Source organism: Neophocaena asiaeorientalis, unplaced genomic scaffold (assembly GCF_003031525.2).
Source record: "Neophocaena asiaeorientalis asiaeorientalis breed wild unplaced genomic scaffold, Neophocaena_asiaeorientalis_V1.1 scaffold498, whole genome shotgun sequence".
NCBI lineage: Eukaryota > Metazoa > Chordata > Mammalia > Artiodactyla > Phocoenidae > Neophocaena > Neophocaena asiaeorientalis.
The window spans coordinates 55,269-76,893 of NW_020174927.1; the positions used below are offsets into that span (position 1 = coordinate 55,269).

The 21,625-nt window shown below is 34.8% G+C and overlaps 1 non-coding gene and 1 pseudogene across 1 annotated transcript; one reads left to right on the forward strand and one right to left on the reverse strand.

Annotated features, from left to right (window-relative positions):
* Nucleotides 1–1,983: 1,983 nt before the first annotated feature.
* Nucleotides 1,984–4,878, reverse strand: LOC112410671 (tigger transposable element-derived protein 1-like; annotated as a pseudogene).
* Nucleotides 4,879–13,870: 8,992 nt separating this feature from the next.
* LOC112410672 (U6 spliceosomal RNA) lies at nt 13,871–13,977 on the forward strand. The gene has a single exon (XR_003005470.1). It is a non-coding gene; the product is annotated as a U6 spliceosomal RNA (small nuclear RNA).
* The last annotated feature ends 7,648 nt before the right edge of the window (nt 13,978–21,625 follow it).

Sequence of the window (21,625 nt, forward strand, 5' to 3'; positions counted from 1 at the left end):
CCCAAAGAGAAAAAAAAAAAAAAAAAAAAAAAAAAAAAAATTACTCTCAATGGTACTATTGCAGTATTAGGGCCTTCAAACTGACTCATAATTACTAAGTAAGAAGCCCAGAAATCTGTAAAAATTAATGTTTCTTAAACTTTTTCTTACATGTTTGGACTCAAGTTTTTCCATTGAAGTTATAGTATATAAATTTCAAGGTCGAAGGTAGAAATGAAATGTATGATTTGTCAATAAATGTATGAGATGGAATTTATTGAAATGTGGAAATTTATTTTTAAAATATGCTTTCATCTTAATATTTTGTTCTAAAAATAGAAAGCTTTAGGTCACTGATCTAGTAAGAAGTTTTTTAAAGAAGAGATCAAATATTTTACTAAATTTAAATTCCATTTAGACTTTATTATAATGAGTGTAAAATTTACTGAGTTATTCATTTAAATAACATGGAATTAATATTCTGATAATGAACCTAAGGGCATATGCAACTACATTTTATACTTTGAAATAGAGGGCTCATGATTCCTAAGTTACCTCCGAAAGTAATGCATAGTCATGGAGTTAAATATATGTTCTTCAGCCTGCTACAAATAATAAAATATGCAATTATGTCATCCATTAAGGTGCTGTTTTGCTGTATAATATTTCAATAAGAATCTTTGCATAGAATTTGTTTTCCAATTTTATTTCAGGTTAAGCTTGATTATTATATTGGACTGAATTTTGATGTTTCCAATGGTTTATTTGTGTTGCTACATTTTTATAATTAGGAAACACTTAGCTAATATGTATGTGTATTTGTATAGTGAGATTTTCCAATCCCTTCCTACTTCTATTCTCCCCAAAGAAAAATCACCCTCCAGTATTGGTGGAAAAAAATCTCTTTGAAATAATATATCAAAAATAATCCAAGGGCTTCCCTGGTGGCGCAGTGGTTGAGGGTCCGCCTGCCGATGCGGGGGACGCGGGTTTGTGCCCCGGTCCGGGAGGATCCGCATGCCGTGGAGCGGCTGGGCCCATGAACTGTGGCCACTGAGCCTGCACGTCGGGAGCCTGTGCTTTACAACAGGAAAGGCCACAATGGTGAGGGGCCTGCATACCACACAAAAAAAAAAAAATCCAAAGTGATAACTCAATGTCGGTGTACCATTGAATGAACTTTCATTTCCCCACTGGTTTGGAATGCCACGCCAATAATATATGAAACTCCCATATATATTTTGACCATATTCCTTGGTTCTTTATTGAATGTTATTGGCCTCTCTAGCCCTTAACTAATGCCCCATTGCCTAAACTGTTACTGCTTTACAGAGAGCCTTAAAAGAGTGAGTTCAACATTATCGTTATTGTTCCTTTCTTCCTTACCTCCTTCTTACTAGAATTCAAATATTTCTTTTTTATTTTGACCTTTATTCTTCCCTACTAATTTTAGTATCTCTGTATGACATTCTATGATTCAAAAGATTTCAGGACTTGAATGTATTTGTATTGAAATTATATATTAATTTGGGATAATTCTCAATTTTTATGATACTGAAATTTCTCACTAAAAGCACAGGTCCACAATCTGTTATCTGATTTCAGAAATGTAAATAATATGAAAGATAAAGTTTTCTTGATGTAGTTACTTGCAAAATCTGACAAGAATCAATTCATTTTGTGAAAAAAATATAATCTGATGTGATCTGAGTCTATTTAGAGACTTACATAACCAATTTACTGTGGATGTTAAAATATTTAGCTATGGAAAAATTACCATACAGGCATACCTCAGAGACACTGAGGATTCAGTTCCAGACCACTACAATAAAGCAAACACAAAAAAAAGTGAGTCACACAAACTTTTTGGTTCTCTAATGCATATAAAATTTATGTTAACACCATACTGTAGTCTATTAAGTGTGCAACAGCATTATGTCATAAAAAAACTGCATACCTTAATTTAAAGTACTTTACTGTTAAAAAATGCTAACCATCATCTGAGCCCTCAGTGAGTCATAATCTTTTTGCTTATGGAAGGTCTTGTGTAGCTGTTGATGGCTGCTCACTGGTCAGGATGGTGGTTGCTGGAGGTTGAGGTGACTGGCAATTTCTTAAAATAAAGCAGCAATAAATTTTGCCACATTGATTTACTCTTCTTTTCATGAATGGTTTCCTTGTAGCATGCAATGTTGTTTGATAGCATTTTACCACAGTAGAACATCTTTCAAAATTAAAGTCAATCCTCTCAAACCCTGCTGCTGCTTTATCAACTAAGTTTATGTAATATTCTAAATCCTCTGTTGCCATTTCAACAATCTTCATAACATCTTCACCAGTATTAAATTCCATCTTAAGAAACCACTTTTTTTGTTCATCCATAAGAAGCAACTCCTTATCTGTTAAAATTTCATCATGAGATTGTAACAGTTCAATGACGTCTTCAGGCCCCACTTCTAATTTTAATTCTCTTGCTATTTCCACCACATCTGCAGTTACTTCTTCCACTAAAGTCTTGGACACCTCAAAGTCATCCATCAGGTTTAGTACCAACTTCTATGAAATACATGTTGATATTAATATTTTGACCTCTTCTGATGAATCATGAATGTTCTTAATGGCATCTACAATGGTGAATCCTTTCCAAAAGATTTTCAGTGTTCTTTGCCCAAATTCATCAGAGGAATCACTATCTATAGCAGTAAGCTATAGTCTTATGAACTGTGTTTCTTAAATAATAAGACCTGAAAGTTGAAATTACTCCCTGATCTATGGGTGGACATATGGATATGTTAGCAGGCATGGAAACATTAACCTCCTTGTACCTCTCCACCAAAGATCTTGGTGACTAGGTGCATTGTCAATGAGCAGTCATATTTTGAAACAAATCTTTTTTTCTGAGTAGTAGGTCTCAACAGTGGGCTTAAAATATTTAGTAAACCATATTGTAAACAGATGTGCTGTCATCCAGGCTTTGTTGTTCCATTTATAGAGGACAAGCACAGTCAATTTAGTATAATTCTTAAGGATCATAAGATTTTTGGAATGGTAAAAAAGCATTACCTACAACTTCAAGTCACCAGCTGCGTTAGCCCCTAACAACAGAGTCAGTCTGTCCTTTGAAGTCAGACACTGACTATGAAAGTCCTAATGGTAGACTCTTGTGATATGAGGCTGTTTCATCTACACTGAAGATCTATTGTTTAGTATAGGCACCTTTATTATCTGAGCTAGATCTTCTGGATAACTTGCCACAGCTTCTACATCAGCACTTGCTGCTTACCTTGAACTTTGATGTTATGGAGATGGCTTCTTTCCTTAAATGTCATGAACCAACTTCTGCTAGCTTCAAACTTTTCATCTACAGCTTCTTCACCTCTATCAACTTTCACAGAATTGAACATATTTAGAGCCTTGCTCAGAATTAGCCTTAAGGGAATGCTGTTACTGATTTGATCTTCTAGGCAGACCACTAAAACTTTCTCGATATCAGCCTTTTGGCTGTCTCATTTTCTTATCATTTGTATGTTCGTTGGAGTGAACTTTTAATTTTCTTCAAAAACTTTTCCCTCACATTCACAACTTTGCTAACAGGCACAAGAGGTCTAGCTTTTGGACTGTCTTGGTTTTCAATATGCCTTTTTCACTAAGATTTACCATATTTAGCTTTTGATTTAAAGTGACAGATGTGTTACTCTTCCTTTCACTTCAACACTTAGAAGCTATTGTAGTGTTACTAATCGGCCTAATTTTAATATATTGTTGTGTCTCAGGGAATAGGGAGACCTGAGGCAAGGGAAGAAGATGGGGGAACAGCCAGTAAGTGGGGAAGTCAGAACACACAACATTTATTGATTAAGTTTGCCATCTTATATGAGCATGGTTTGTGGTGCCCCAAAACAATTGCAATAGTAACTTCAAATTTGTGTTTCTACCTTTCTAAAATATTCATATAATTCTATAAACATCATTCTAAACAAAGGTTTAGATATCACACAGTTTTGATATGTGATATTTTCATTATTGTTCAGTTACAAATATTTTATAAATTTTGTGTAATATATTTTTGACCTATTGACCATGTAGAAATACATTTTTTCCTACAATATTGAACCATATTCAAATTTGATTAATTTCATTTGTTTGAGAGTATGCTATGAACTTGATTCTTTGTTATGCTTTGAGAAGTGCTTTATACCTTAGCATGAAGTCAATTTCTATAAATGCACCAGGTTCATTTGAAGAAAATGTGACTTTTTCAGTTGTTGGGTACAACATCTTATATATGTATTTTTGATTGATTGTGTGGTTTTGTTCAAACTTTCCATATTTTATTGATGTTTTTCCTACTTATTCTTTCAATTGCTGAGGGAGATGTGTTAAAATATCTTACTATAATTTTCAAGTTTTTTTCTATCAACTTTTCTTCACCATAAACTGAGGCTACACTTTCAATGCATACAAAATATAATATCCTGATAGATTAATCTTTTTATCATCATAATACAACTTCCTTTAACTCTAGCAATTTTTAAAAAAAATTTACTCTGTACTTTGTCTGATATTAAGTCAGTGTATCAGCTTTCTTTTTGTATTCATTTCCATTCAAATTTTACTATTTCTATATCCTTATGTGTAAGATGTTTCAATTACAAGTGCTTTTAAAAAATGTGTTCTGATAATCTTTGTCTTTTTTAATTTGAGAGTTTACTGCATTTAAGTATAACTGATTTTGGTACCTTCTATTATTTCTTTACAATTTGTTTTTTCCTCATCATTGCCATCACTCATTGTAAGCTGAGTATACATCCTGCTTCATTGACTTTAGATTTCTCCATTTGTCTTTGACCATGAGATGTGGGTGCAGTTATCTCTACCTTCTGCCTACCTGTTCTTCATCATAGGAACATCATATTCCAGATAAGATGTGCTCTTTCAGCCAGAGTCCCAGGATAAGAAGATAGGAGGGACAAAGTAGAAGCCAACTAACAGCCTGGAGCTGAGCTCCAGTTAAGTCTAGAGTTACGAGCTCCACTTAAGACTACAACTAATAATAACTAGAGTTTTAACCTGTGCCCAGCACTTTCAATGTATATTTTATTGGTGATCTCATTTAACCCTAACAAAGAGCCTCTGGAGCTGGTGTTATTATCTTATGTTACAGATGAGAACAGTAAGACCAAAAGTTTAAGATATTTACTCAGATTTGCAAGGCTAAAAAGTAGTAGAGCTAGGCCTTGAAACCAAGTAGTTTTAACCTAAAGCTATGAGGTTTTTTTTGTTTTTTTTGTTTTTGTTTTTCGTTTTTCGGTACACGGGCCTCTCACTGTTGTGGCCTCTCCCGTTGCGGAGCACAGGCTCCGGATGCACAGGCTCAGCGGCCATGGCTCATGGACCCAGCCGCTCTGTGGCATGTGGGATCTTCCCGGACCAGAACACGAACCTGTGTCCCCTTCATCGGCAGGTGGACCCTCAACCACTGCGCCACCAGGGAAGCCCTAAAGCCATGTTTTTGACTACTGTGCTATGTTACTTCTTTTGAAGTCTGGAGAGTGGTTTCCAAGTTCTTTAATCAGTTCTCTTCTATTGCCCTTTCAGAGGTTCTGATTTCCCATTTGTCCTTCACGTTCAGAAATTCTAGGAGTCTTCCCTTAAAATAAAATTCTCACCCATAAAAAGAAATTAAATTGGGTCATTTCTGAAGACGTGGATAGACCTAGAGACTGTCATACAGAGTGAAGTAAGTCAGAAAGAGAAAAACAAATATTGTATATTAACGCATATACGTGGAACCTGAAAAAATTGGTATAGATGATCTTATTTACAAAGCAGAAATAGAGACACAGATGTAGAGAACAAGGGGAAAGAAGGGATGGGATGAACTGGGAGATTGGGATTGACATATACACTATTGATACTATGTATAAAACAGATAACTAATGAGGACCTAATGTACAGCACGGGGAATCCTACTTAGTGCTCTGAGGTTACCTAAATGGGAAGGAAATCCAGAAAAAAGGGAATATATGTATACATATAACTGATTCACTTTGCTGTATAGTAGAAGCTAACACAACTAACACAACATTGTAAACCAACTATACTTCAATAAAAATTAAAAAAAAAAAATCTCACCTTTTACATGTAACCAAGGCCTACAACACTGGTAGAGAACATACTTTTTGATCAAGTGTCTCTCCCTTTCTCTCTTTTTAATATAGTTTATTTTCCCCTTAGGTCTCTATGGAAGAAGGCTTGAGTCTGTCCCAAGAATATAACCATGTTTTTTTTGAGACCTCTGCAGCCCTCAGATTCTGTACTGATGATACCTTCATGGCTTAGTAAGGGAAATCCACAAGAAGAGTCCATGCCATCCTTGATGGAAAAGAAACTGAAAAGACAGCCTATGGAAGAAGTTAAAAGGCTCATTGAACTCTGGTTTTCTCAGAGTTTTTGCCCAGTAGTGGGATTGCTGGGTTGTATGGTAGTTCTATTTTTAGTTTTCTAAGGAGCCACCATACTGTTCTCCATAGTGGCTGCATCAATTTACATTCCCACCAACTGTGCAAGAGAGTTCCCTTTTCTCCACACCCTCTCCAGCATTTATTGTTTCTAGATTTTTTGATGATGGCCATTCTGACTGGTGTGAGGTGATACCTCATTGTAGTTTTGATTTGCATTTCTCTAATGATTTGTGCTGTTGAGCATTCTTTCATGTGTTTGTAGGTAATCTGTGTATCTGTTTTGGAGAAATGTCTATTTAGGTCTTCTGCCCATTTTTGGATTGGGTTTTTTTTTTTTTTTTTTTTTGATATTGAGCTGCATGAGCTGCTTGTAAGATTTGGAGATTAATCCTTCATTAATGCTTTGTTTGCAAATATTTTCTCCCATTCTGAGGGTTATGTTTTTGTCTTGTTTATGGTTTCCTTTGCTGTGAAAAAGCTTTTAAGTTTCATTAGGTCCCATTTGTTTATTTTTGTTTTATTTCCATTTCTCTAAGAGGTAAGTCAAAGGATCTTGCTGTGATTTATGTCATAGAGTGTTCTGTCTATGTTTTCCTCTAAGAGTTTGATAGTGTCTGGCGTTACATTTAGGTCTTTAATCCGTTTTGAATTTATTTTTGTGTATGATGTTAGGGAGTGTTCTAAGAATCATGTACCACAATGTTCATTGCAGCTCTATCTACAATAGCGAGGACATGGAAGTAACCTAGTGTCCATCAACAGATGAATGGATAAAGAAGATGTGGCACATATACACAATGGAATATTACTCAGCCATAAAAATGAATGAAACTGAGTTATTTGTAGTGAGGTGGATGGACCTAGAGTCTGTCATACAGAGTGAAGTAAGTCAGAAAGAGAAAAACAAATACTGTATGCTAACACATATATATGGAATCTAAGAAAAAAAAGTTCTAAAGAACCTAGGGGCAGGACAGGAATAAAGACGCAGATGTAGGGATTGGATTTGAGAACACAGGGAGGGGGAAGTGTAAGCTGGGATGAAGTGAAAGAGTGGCATGGACATATATGCACTACCAAATGTAAAATACATAGCTAGTGAGAAGCAGCTGCATGGCACAGGGAGATCAGCTGGGTGCTTTATCACCACCTAGAGGGGTGAGATAGGGAGGGTGGGAGGGAGAGGCAAGAGGGAGGAGATATGGGGATATATGTGTATGTATAGTTAATTCACTTTGTTATAAAGCAGAAACTAACACACCATTGTAAAGCAGTTATACTCCAATAAAGATGTTAATATATATATATATATGTTTTTTTAAAAAAGGCTTATTGAAGAAGAGAGAAAACACGACATGATATCCTTGCTTCTCCCTTACTCTCACTCCCAATATTTTCAGTCAAGCAATTCTAGATATTGTATTGAGCTTTAATATTCTCTCTCTCCCTCCACCGTTTCCTTCCTATCTCTCTCTCTCTCCCTCTCTCTCTCTCTCTCTCTCTCTTTCTCTCTCTCTCTCTCTCTCTCTCACACACACATTCAATATTTTCCTATAAGTAAAAGCAAAATCTGCATAACTGTACCTCTTGAGATAGTTTGTTTTGCCCTTAAGAGTTGGATGGATTTTGTCAATCAGCCAGATATGTTGCTTAGTTTTTACAATATATTACTAAATAAAATTGGCATTCCAATTGCCTCATTTCCCTTTAAAGACTCTAGCTTCATTTGGTATGCTGTCTGGTTATAGAGATAATACTCAGAATTGCAGACTGAATGATAAAAGGCTCAGGGGATCTGCCTTTACCTGATAAGTCTCCAGTTGTTTGCATTTCAGGAATCTCAGTAGATAATAAAGAAGTTCAGGAAACAATTCAGATCAGTAGTCTGCAACCTGGTCTTTCTTAAGCGCAAAAGCCATGCTGCTTTTTCTTGAATGCTTGAGATGAACCTTAGATGAATTATTAATAATAGGAGCTAGTTGTGGGTCATTCGAGGGCTGAAATAAAATATTCCCGTATTTACAGTGCTCTGCCCCATCAGGATTCAGCAAAAGTATCACAGTGAAGTCACCGGGCTGTGGCAAATGGATACTGTTTTTATAGCAGTAAGAGAGGCTTCTATGAATCTGATGGTTCACATACTTCCAAAAGGACATCCTGAAACCTCTCAGTAAGGAGTCCCTATTAGGACTGAGTAACCTGAGTTAAGACCACCTGCAAGGCAAGAGGCTTCTTGACTCCAGAGACCCTGTTTTCTCTGTTTGTTGCCAAAATTTTCTTTCTCTTCTTACTCAAATGATGAAACACCATCAGTTAGAGGGCTTTTTTCTTGTTTGTTTTAAAATGGGTCATTTTGTAAATGAAATTGCCCATATACTCATTTATCCCATTGTACTAATTGGTGTGTTCAAACTCAAACTCAGAAAGCACCTTACCAGAAAGAACAGTTCTGACTGTTTAATAGACCAGAGTTAAAATAAAAAACATAAAGAACAGACAGCTAAACATGAGGTGGAATCCATAAAACTAATCTTCATGGGTTGGGGACAGTTTTTATCATAAATTAGAGAAAAGGAAGGACTAAGGCCAGAGTTATCATTAAACATGCAAGCACTTATTATTTTATTCACAATGCTCCTGGCACTGGATAATCTCTGAGAATGCAGGAATGAATCAAGGTAGTTTAACACTACCTAGAAGACTCACTTGTGGAAGAAAAATGGGATTATAAATTTGTAGATAAGAAGACACATTTTATATCATAATATAGCTACAGCAAGAATAAATAGAGATTGTCATTTTTCAACCACTGGCCTAAAATCTTAGCCTTTCAGAATATTGTACTTATGGATCCTTTTATTGCTTGGGGCCAAGGCCTTTCTCAAACCCACATGGATTTCACTGTTCTTATTCTTAAGCTCTGGGATCAAGGCAATCAGCTTGCATTTATTCACTTTTGTTAACTGCTTCTACTCTGTCCCTTTGGATTTTTCTCAACCCTCATCTTCTATGGAGTAGGGCACAATCTACTGAGTTTTCCCTGTCCCATATTACCTCTAAAATCAAATCCACTATATCTTTTCATTCTAAGGTATTCATAAGTAAGGAGAAAAACCAAAATATTTTTTTTAAAAATGTGGAGATGATATAAAAATAGCAAGATTCTTATAGCCATAGAGCTGGCCTTTACTTCCTCGTTTCCTTTGCTCTAAATGTTTAATACTCTGCTTTTATCCTGATAAAACGGATTAGTACATTACTTTTCTCCCTCAGCTACCCTGACCCCTGGAACTCTTCCAAGTTTGGGAAGACTCTGTGAATACTGCAGTCCATTAGATTGTTCTGTTTGCTAGAAGATGCAATCTAAGAAACAGAGTAGTTGGCACCTAGTTTCATATGACAGACCTACATCTGTGAAAACCTGATGACTGCCCTATCTATGAATAATAGTAGTGTTTGACATCTTTGAAAACCTGATGACTTCCCTATCTATGAATAATAGTAGTGTTTGACACCTTTCTTTAAACAACTAAAAGTCTGTAAATTTTATTGTACTGTCAGCTTCCTTGCCTTTGGCTCTAAAGTTTTGTATCTCATTTCTCTCTTGTTCCTTCTCTTTATACTTTTCGAGTCCTGATAAATAATTTACATGATTTAGAAATTCTTAGAGAGGTTTAGATTGTGGAACAGTTACCAAGTCCAACCATTTCATCCTGTGGAAGGAAGGAGGTCTGTAAATGATCATTCAGTGAAACTGCATGAATTTGAAATAATTATCACCAGCAGAGAGAGGCAGACTTTAAGTATTCTTTTAAGCCAGTCTGCTAAAAGGAAGTAAATGTTCTAGAAGAATAAAACCTAGTTATTTTTGCCCAAAGACTATTGATTCACTCTCTTTGATATGACCTAAATTCCAAAATCTCATACCTGATCACTATCCCTGAAAACTTCTAACCAGACCTAGGATACCTCAATCAATCTCAAAGCTTGAAGAAAAGCACAATGTGTACCTACCCACATAGCCAAGGGAGTGTCAAGAAACTATGAAACAATAAGCATCCATGTGCATTGTAAACAAATATGTAGTCACCCAAGACAATTTACCAAATAGTGACAAAATGCGTGCTATGTGCAAGCACTTTTCTAGATACCACTGAGTGTGTGTGCATGCATGTGTGTGTGTTGGAGAGGCACTATGCAATTCCAAATACATTTTCTGCTCTCTAGAAATATATCATCTATTTTATGTATTTTTAATTAACTGGTCTTGTGGGTCCCCATAACAAAATAATTTGCCAGATTGTACACAAATGACAGTTTATAATGAGCCTTGGAACTTGTGTAGAAAATGCCAATAAGAAAAAAACATGGACAGCTAGAGCCAAGCATTATTCACAGCTGTTTTATTTCTCTACAACTTCTCTATTCTTCCTTATGCGTCCTTGACTGATGGGTAGCTGGGGTGAGGAGGAACTGAATTTTGGTTTAATCCAGTAATTCAGTGCTAAGATAAGGCAATAATTTAAGAAACATATTTAAAAAACACAACTTCTGCATGGGGTACTTAGGCCAGTTGTTTTCATTCAAAGTTCTGCCCTGTTCACTGTCCTTTCCAAAATTGCCCCTGAGTGTGGGGGAAAGGTGTGGCTTATGCGACCTCATGACAGTAGAATTTCCTCCTCTCATCTTCTAAGTCCTACAGTATCCTCTGTATCGTTTTTGATATTTTTAACCAAGGGTCGGGTCTGATTCTTTTTTTTTTTTTTTTAATTTATTCAATTGTCACTAGAACACTTAACATGAGATCTACCCTATTGACAAATTTTTAGTGTACAATATATTATTGCTAACTATAAGTGCAATGCTGTACATCAGACCTCTAGAGCTTCTTGCTTGAAACTTTGTGCACTTTGATTAGTAATTTCCCATTTCTCCCTCCCCCCAGCCCTTGGTAACCATTTGATTCTGTTTACTAGACTGGTTTACTCGGAGGTATGTCAAAGACAGGCAAGTGGGCCCATGATAAATAGGCACTTTCTACTGGAATACATGAACTGGTCCCTTTGCCTTTGGGTCTCAAGGTCCTTCTCAACACAGTTTCTTTATTGTTACACCAGGTCGCTTCCAGTCCATTTCTGCCAGTACTTTTGACTCTCTTTGGTATTATTTGCATGTCACACGTAGGCCATGGGGACTCCTGAGCATTGTCTCAATAAAGCTGTTGCAGCTTTCTGCCACCACCTCTGTCTAGCTCATGTGGGGCTGCCCCAGGGAGTCCAGTTTACTCCTAGCATTCCTTAAAAGTGAAATATAAACAAAGACCAATCAGAATGGAGATATAATGTAAACAGTAAGTGTGTTCATAACTGTGGGAAATTCGGTCACTAGCCCCAGTGTTTTCAAACTTCCTTGTGATTGTTTGTAAGCAACCTCCCATTAGTTGGCTTGGAAGGCATAGAGTGGAGGATTAGGAAGAGGATGCTACTCTATGACCCATATGCTTTGTTACTGTCTCTCTTCCACAAGCCATCTGGTGGAAGGGGAGTAGGCTACTTACTTATTCTTCCTCTAAGTAACCCTTCAACAACATGCTGGCACCTAAAGTAAATAAGAAAACAGAATTTGATTGTCAAAGATGAGAAATGAGTTTCTTATTTTAGGGGGCTTCTGTTCAGTGAGTGATACACATTGAATAGACATTTTTCCAAAGAAGACATGCAGATGGCCAAACACACATGCAAAGATGTTCATCATTAATCATCATTCATCAGAGAAATGCAAATTAAAACCACAATGATGTATCATCTCACACCTGTCAGAATGTTTATCATCAAAAAGACCACAAATAATAAATGTTGGCTAGAATGTAGAGGAAAGGGAACACATACAATGTTGGTGGGATTATAAATTGGTGGAGCTACTGTGGAAAACATTATGACAGTTTCTCAAAAAATAGGAATACAGATACCGTATGACTCAGCAATTCCATCCTGGTGTACATTCAAAATAAAAACAAGAACATAAATTTGAAAAGATGCATGCACCCCAATGTTCATAGCAACATTGTTTAGAATTGCCAAGATATGAGAGCAACCTAAGTGTCTGTCAACAGATGAGTGGATAATGAAGATATGATATACATATACAATGCATTACTATTTAACCATAAAAAAGAATGAAATTTTGCCATTTGTTACAATATGGATAGATTTGGAGGGTACTATGCTAACTGAAATAAGTCAGAGAAAGACAAATACTGTATAACATCACCTATACGTGTAATCTATAAAAAACAAACTAGTGACTGTAACAAAAAGAAACAGACTGACAGGTACAGAGTACAAACTAGTGGTTACCAGTAGGGAGAGGGAAGGGGGAGGGGCTAGTTGATAGTGGGGGATTAACAGGTACAACTACTATGCATGAAACAAATAAGCTATATGGATATATTTTATATCACAGGTAGTATGACCAATATTTTATAATAAATATAAATGGAGTATAAACTTTAAAAATTGTAAATCATTATGTTGTACACCTGTAACTTTATATAATATTGTAAAAAATATGAAAACCCCATCTCAATAAAGTTGGTACATATTTTTTAAAAAAGGGTAAAAAGCCATGGATCAAGAAAAATTTCAAGATAGGAGAATATACCTAAACATATTTTAAAACATAATGATCCCTGTTACACATGCACCAACTAAGACTAAGCCTCTTGAACTATATTTATATAAATTAAAGTTGTAGTTCTTCTAGTTTGGTTGTTTACATGTTACTAGAGAATGTTCTAACATCTACCTGGCCTAAATCGTCTACTGTAAGGTTACATTTGAACACTTCCACTTGGCCTAAGGTTTCCCAATTAGAGTTACTATTTGGGTTTAGATGGCAAAAGTGAAGTTGTTCTTTCAAGCCATCCATATACTATTAAATACAAATGTTAGAAAGTACAAAATTTAGTCTTCTATTAAAATGTCAAGAGCATAAATATATTTGTCATATAATCTTGTTGCCAGTTGTAAAAGCAGAGCAGAAGGGACTGTGGTGGAAAGGACAAAGAATATGTGAATTTTTATCAGTAAAAAAAAAGAGTACCTAGACCATTCATCATTTTCAGGTCTAAGTAGCCTACTGGGAACTCTGGACATACAGGATATAACAAAGGAATCAGAGTCCCCAAAGTAAAAGGATTATTAAGGGGAGTAAAGTGATGCTGGTCACAAAAGCAGGGTAGGAGGTAAGAATGCAACACAAAACTCACACCAACAGACTATCATCTACTTCATTCCACTTTTTGCTTCAGTCCAGCTCTGTCTCTAACACACACACACATGCACACACACATAAATATATCAGTATAACTGTCACTCTTCAAACTATTGGTGTGAAAAATTAAATATTATAAAAAAGAAATCACATCAGTGCTCATTTCAGCAGCACATATAGTAAAATTGGAACAATACAGAGAAGATAAGCATGGACCTTGCACAAGAATGACATGTGAATTTGTGAAGCATTCCACATTTTTAGACCAGAAGGGAGTAGCACAATGTATTTAAAGTCATGAAAGGGAAAAACCTACAACCAAGAATATTCAGCAAGACTCTCATCCATATTGCATGGAGAAATCGAAAGCTTTGTAGACAAGCAAAAGCTGAGAGAATTCAGCACCACCAAACAAGCTTTACAACAAATGCTAAAGGAACTTATTTAGGTACAAAAGAAAAGGTCACATCTAGAAATAAGAAAATTACAAAATGGAAAATCTCAATGGTAAAGGCAAACCTATAGTAAAGGTAAGAAATCATCCACTCACAAACTAGTAGGGAAGTTAAAAGACAAAAGTAGTAAAATTATCTGTATACACAGTAAGCACTTAAGGGGTATGCAAAATAATTACATGTAAAATATGATATCAAAACCAGGAATCATGACAGGAGGAGAGGACAAGTGCAGGAGATTTAAAATGCTTTTGAAATTAAGAGATCAGAAAACTAAAGCATTCATGTGTGTATATATATATATAGACTGCTATACCAAAGCCTCACAGTAACTGAAAAACAAAAATCTATAATAGATATAAAGACATAAAGATAGTCATCAAACCACAAGAGAAGAGAAAAAAAGAAGAAACAGAAAAAAAAAAAGACTGACAAAAACAAATCCAAAACAATTAACAAAGTGTAAATAAGAATACACATATAGATAATTACTTTAAATGTAAACAAATTAAATACTGCAACTAAAAGACAAAGACTTCCTGAATGGATACATAAACAAGACCAATATATATGCTGCCTACAAGAGACACACTTCAGATCTAAAGACAAATACAGACTGAAAGTGAGGGGATGGAAAAATGGTATTCTATGCAAATGGAGATAAAAAGAAAGCTGGAGTAGCAGTATTTATATCAAATAAAATAAACTTTAAAATAAAGACTTTTATGAGACAAAGAATGACACTTCATAATGATCAAGGGATCAATTCAAGAAGAAGATATAATAATTGTAAATATACATACACTCAACATAGAAGCACTTCAGTGTATAAGGCAAATATTAACAAACATAAAAGGAGAAATTGACAATAACACAAAAAATTGATAAACCTTTAGCCAGATTCACCAAAAGAGGGTCCAAATCAATAAAATCAAAACTGTAAAAGAAGTTAAAACTGACACCACAGAAATAAAAGATTGTAAGAAACTATTATTAGCAATTATACACCAATAGAATGGACAACCTAGAGTAAATGAACAAATTCTTAGAAAGGTACAATCTCCCAAACTGAACCAGGAAGAAATAGAAAATATGAACACACTAATTATCAGTACTGAATTGAATCAAAAACAGTAATATAAAACTCCCAAAAACAAAAGTCCAAGACAGATGACTTCACAAGTGAATTCTACCAAATATTTAAAGAAGAGTTAACATCTATCCATCTGAAACTATTCTAAAATATTGCAGAGAAAGGAACACTTCTGAACTCATTCTATGAGGACACCATCACCCTGATAACAAACCAGACAAAGATGTCGCAGAAAAAGAAAACTACAGGCCAATATCACTGATGAATATAGATGTAAAAATCCTCAACAAAATACTAGCAAACCAGCTCCAAAAACACATTAAAGGGATCATACACCATGATCAAGTGGAATTTATGCCACAGATGCAAGAAATTTTCAATATCCGCAAATCAATCAGTGTGATACACCACATTAACAAGTTGAAGAATAAAAACCATATGATGATTTCAATAGATACACAAAAGTGTTTTGACAAAATTCAACACTGATTTATGATAGAAACTGTCCAGAAAGTAGGCATAGAGGGAACATACCTCAACATAATAAAGGCTATATATGACAAACCCACAGTTAACATCATACTCAGTGGTAAAAGCTGAAAACATCACCTCTAAGATCAGGAAGAAGACAAACATGCCCAGTCTGGCCACTTTTATTCAACACAGTATTGGAAGTCCTAGCCACAGCAATCAGAGAAAGAAAAGAAATAAAACGAATCTAAGTTAAAGAAGTAAAACTGTCACTGTTGGCAGATGACATGGCAACATACATAGAAAATCTTAACAATGCTACAAGAAAGCTACTAGAGATCATCAATGAATTTGGTAATGTTGCAGGATATAAAATTAATATAGAAATCTGTTGCATTTCTATACACTAACAACTAAAGATAAGAGAGAAAAATTAAGGAAAAGGTCCCATTTTCCATCAAAAATAAAATAAAATACTTAGAAATAAACCTACCTAAGGAGGCCAGAGACTTGTACTCCAAAAACTATAAGACATTGTTGAAAGAAATTGAAGACGACACAAACAGATGGAAAGATACACAGTGTTCTTGGATTGGAAGGATCAATATTTTTAAAATAACTACACTACCCAATGCAATCTACAGATTCAATGCAATTCCTATCAAATTACCAATGGCATTTTAAACAGAACTAAAAGAAAAGATTTAAAAATTTGTATGGAACTACAAAAGACTTTGAATAGCCAAAGCAATCTCGAGAGAAAAGAATGCATCTGGAGGAATCAGGCTCCCTGACTTCAGACTATACCACAAAGCTACAGTCATCAAAACTGTATGGTACTGGAATAAACAGAGACATATAAATGATTGGAACAGAATAGAAAGCCCTGAAATAAACCAACTCACCTATGGTCAATATGGTCAATTAATCTATGACAAAGGAGATCAGAGTATACTATGGAGATAAAGACTGTCTCTACAATAAATAGTACAGAAAGACTGGACAGATACATGTAAAAAAAATGAAATTAGAACATTCTCTAACATCATATAAAAAAATAAACCCCAAATGTATTAAAAACCTAAATGTAAGACTGGATACTATAAAACTCCTGGATGAAGACAGAGGCAGAACACTCTTTGACATAAATCTCACCAATATTTTTTTGGATCCATATCTTAGAATAATGGAAATAAAACCAAAAATAAACAAATGGGACCTAATGAAACTTAAAAGCTTAACTATAAACAAAACAAAAAGACAACCCACATAATGGGAGAAAATATTTGCATACAGTGTCATCCACAAGGGATTAATTTCCACAATACATAAACAGCTCAATATCAACAAAGCAAACACCCAATCAAAAAATAGGCAGAAGATCACATTTCTCCAAAGAAGACATACAGATGACCAACACACACATGAAAAGATGCTCAACATCACTAATTATTAAAGAAATGCAAAGCAAAACTACAATGAGATATCACCTTACACTGGTCAGAATGGCCATCATCAAAAAGTCTATAAATAATAAATACTCAAGAGGGTTTGGAGAAAAGGGAATCCTTCTACTCTGTTGATGTGAATGTTAATTTGTGCAGCCACTATGGAAAGGGGTATGGATTCTCCTTAAAAAACCAAAAATTAGAGTTAACATATTATCCTGCAATCTCACTCTCAGGCCTATATGTAGAGCAAACCATAATTTGAAATGATGCATGCCCCCCAATGTTCATAGCAGCACTACTTCCAATAGCTAAGACATGGAAGTGACCTAATTGTCCATCAACAGATGAGCGGATAAAGAAGATATGATATATATACATACTATAATACTGCTCAGCTATAAAAAAAGAATGAAATAATGTCATTTACAGCAACATGGATGGACATATAGATTATCATACTATTTGAAGTAAGTCAGAGAGAGACAAATATCACTTATACGTGGAATCTAAAATATGACACAAATAAACTTATATAAGGCAGAAATAGACACAAAGACATAGAAAATAAACGTATGGTTACCAGAGGGGAAGGGAGGTAGGGATAAATTAGAAGTGGGGGATTAACAGATACAAACTACTGTATATAAAATAGATAAACAACAAGGTCCTACTGGGAAGTGTACTTAATATCTTGTAATAACCTATAAGGGAAAAGAATCTGAAAAAAAATAGATATGTAGTTTTTACTATATCTCCCAGTTTTAGTAAAACTTATCTCAAAAGAAGAAAAATTTTGTTTTCTGATATACCTCACATGTGACAAAGATAACAAAATAATTTAATCTTCTGACTCTGTTGCAATCAGGGCTTCATTCATCTTTCTCTAGAGGTTTAATTAAAACCAGCTAATAAATAAAATAAAAATATGGTTTCTGGAATAGATCCATAGTATCTCTTTAAAATATATAAAATATGAGGATGGTTTACCTCCCTTTATAGGTTAGGGAAATAGGACCCTGAAAACATTGCTATTGGAAGTCACTTCCTCCAGGGAAGTTAATTAGACAAGGGAGTGAGACATCAATTAAGGGAAGTCGGCCAAAGGTTTTAAATTTATGGCTGGTAAGAAGTGCTGGACTTGCAGCAATTAAAATCTGAATTTATGTGTTGAAAAGGTGAAGAAAACTAAAAGTACTACCAGCATGCCACTATCCTGATGATGTTTGGGAAGCTTAAACAACTATAACTCAAGAGTTTTCTGTTCATACTGAGTCTGAATCACAGAATTTGTGACTTTCAGAGGATATGCTAAAAAAAAATGTTGGGCTGAAATAACAGATGACTCATGAATTCACAAGTGCTCAATTCACTAACAGATAATTCAGCATTGAATTATTCATATATTTATTCACTTAATTTTTTATTGAAATATACTTAATTACAATATTATATTAGTTTCAAGTGTATGACATAGTGATTTGATATTTTTATAGATTATATTCCATATAAAGTTATTATAAAACATTTGTTATATGCCCTGTACTGTACATTACATCCTTGTAACTTATCTAGTTTATACCTGTTAGTTTGTACCTCTTAATCCCCCTCACCCATTTTGCCCCTTCTCTCACCCTCTACCCGTTGGCAACCACCAACCTTTTCTCTGTATCTGTGAATCTGTTTCTGTTTTATTTTATTCTTTAGATTTCACATATAAGTGAAAACATACAGAATTTGTCTTTCTCTGTTTGACATTTCACTAAACATAATACCCTCTACCCTTCAGGTCAATCCAGTTATCACAAATGGCAAAATATCATTCTTCTTAATGGTTGAATTGTATACATAATTATATTATATAGTTACATATAATATAAAATACATAATATATATCTCACATATTCTTTATCCATTCATCTGTTGATGGACACTTAGGTTGCTTGTTTTAATATTTTGGCTATTGTAAATAATGCTGCTATGAACACTGAGGAGCATATATCTTTTCTATTTAGTGTTTTCATTTTCTTCAGATAAAATACCCAGGAGTACAATTGATTCATCATATGTTAGTTCTATTATTAATATATTTCGGAACCTCCATATAGTTTTTCCATAGTAGCTGAATCAATTACATTCTCACCAACAGGACATTACAGTTCCCTTTTCTCTATATCCTTGCCAACATTTGTTATGTGTGGTCTTTTTGATGACGCCATTCTGACAGGTATGAGGTGATATCTCACTGTGGTTTTGATTTGTATTTCTCTGAGGATTAGTGATGTTGAGAATCTTTTCATCTCTTGGATATCTGTATGTCTTCTCTGGAAAATGCTTATTCAGGTCCTCTGCCCATCTTTTAATCGGGTGGTTTGTTTTCACTTAATATTTTTGAGCTCCTATTGTGTGCAACACACCCTGATTAGCATTTTTATTAACTCCTCAGTAATCACACACACAAAGACAAACAATTCATACACAAAGAACATAATTTCTGAGAAGTTACTCTGTGTCAAATACTGCACTAAATCAAGGGGATAATATTGTACCAAAATAACTATTGTCCTTGCTCTTTTGGAGCTTATAGTCTAATCAGGAAGAAAGATAGTGATAACATATTTAGATTTATAATGTTTAAACTGGGACCATAATCAATGCTATAATGGAGAATTGTGGTGTGTAAATATTGCCCATAATAGGAGCATTCGAACTAGTTGAGGAGCTCAGGAGCTTCCCTGAAGACATGAAGATTGGGTTGCAATATGAAGGAGGAACATTATTTATTTAGGCCAAGAGGATAGGGATGATGTTAATGTATTTCAATCAGCAATAACAGCATGGGCATCAGCCCTCTGGCAAGTGGATGCATCATGAGTAGAGGTGACCAGCATGATTGGGAGGAAAAAAAAGAGGTCTGTGAAATGATGACACATGAAGGGAGACTTGGAAAAAAGAAACATGCAGATCTATTTAGGTGAGAGTTATGAGTTTGGTCTTTATTTTGAGAAAAATGGGAGGCTATCAAATGGAGTTAAACAGTTAATGAGGTAACAATTATTTGGTCTTTAAAATGTAAATTTTGGAGGGAAGAGGTAAGATGATGGAGTAGAAAAACTCTGAGCTCACAACCCCTCATGGAAACACCAAAATTACAGCAATTTACAGAACACCTATTGAAGAAAAAGACAAGAACCTACCAGAAAAGATCTTCTACAACTAAAGATATAAAGAAGGAACCACACCAAGACAGCTAGGAGGGTTAAAGTCATGGTATAGTCAAGACAAATAACTCAGGTGGGTGACCCACAAACAGGAGAATAATTACAATGGCAGAGGTTCTCCCCATGGACTGAAGGCACTGAGTCCTATATTGGGCACCCCAGCCTGGGGGTCCTGTACCAGGAAGACAAACCTCATCAAGAAAAGAGAGCATGAGAGAGAGGGCCCAAATCAATAAAATCAGAAATAAAAAAGGAGAATTTATAACTGAAACTAGAGAAATACAAAGGACCATAAGAGATTATTGCAAACAAGTGTATGATAATAAAATTGACAAATTCTAAGAAAAGTATAATCTCCCAAAACTGAACCAGAAAGAAATAGAAAGCATGAACAAACCAATTACCAGTAATGAAACTGAATCAGTAATTGTAAAACTTCCAACAAACCAAAGTCCAGGACCAGATGCCTGAATTCTGCCAGATATTTAGAGAAGTGTTAACACCTATCTTTCTTCAAACTATCCCAAAAAATTATAGAAAAAGGAATGCTTCCAAATTTATTCTGAGACCAGCATCACCCTGATACCAAAACCAGACAAAGATATCACATAAAAAAAGAAAATTACAGGTCAATATCACTGATGAACACAGATGCAAAAATCCTCAACAAAATATTGGCAAGCCAAATTCAACAAAAATTAAAAGGATCAGACTCAAAGACATAGAAAACAAACTTATGGTAACCAAACTGGAAGCGAGGGCAGGAGGGATAAATTAGAAGTTTGGCATTAGCAGATACAAACTACTATATACAAAAGAGATAAACGACAAAGTCCTACTGTATAGTGCAGCAAACTATATTCAATATTTTGTAGCAAAATATAATGTAAAAGAATCTGAATCACTTTGCTGTACACCAGAAACTAATACAACATTGTAAATCAAATATACTTAAAAAAAAAAAAAGATCATACACTATGATCAAGTGGGATTTACTCCAGGAATGCAAGGATTTTTCAATATCCAGAAATCAATCAGTGTGATACATCACATTACCAGATTTAAGAATAAAAACATATGATAACCTCAATAGATGCAGGAAAAGCTTTTGATAAAATTCAACATCCATTCATGATAAAAACTCTCCAGAAAGTTGATATAGAGGGAACATACCTCACCATAATAAAGGCTGTATGTGACAAACCCACAGCTAACATCATAC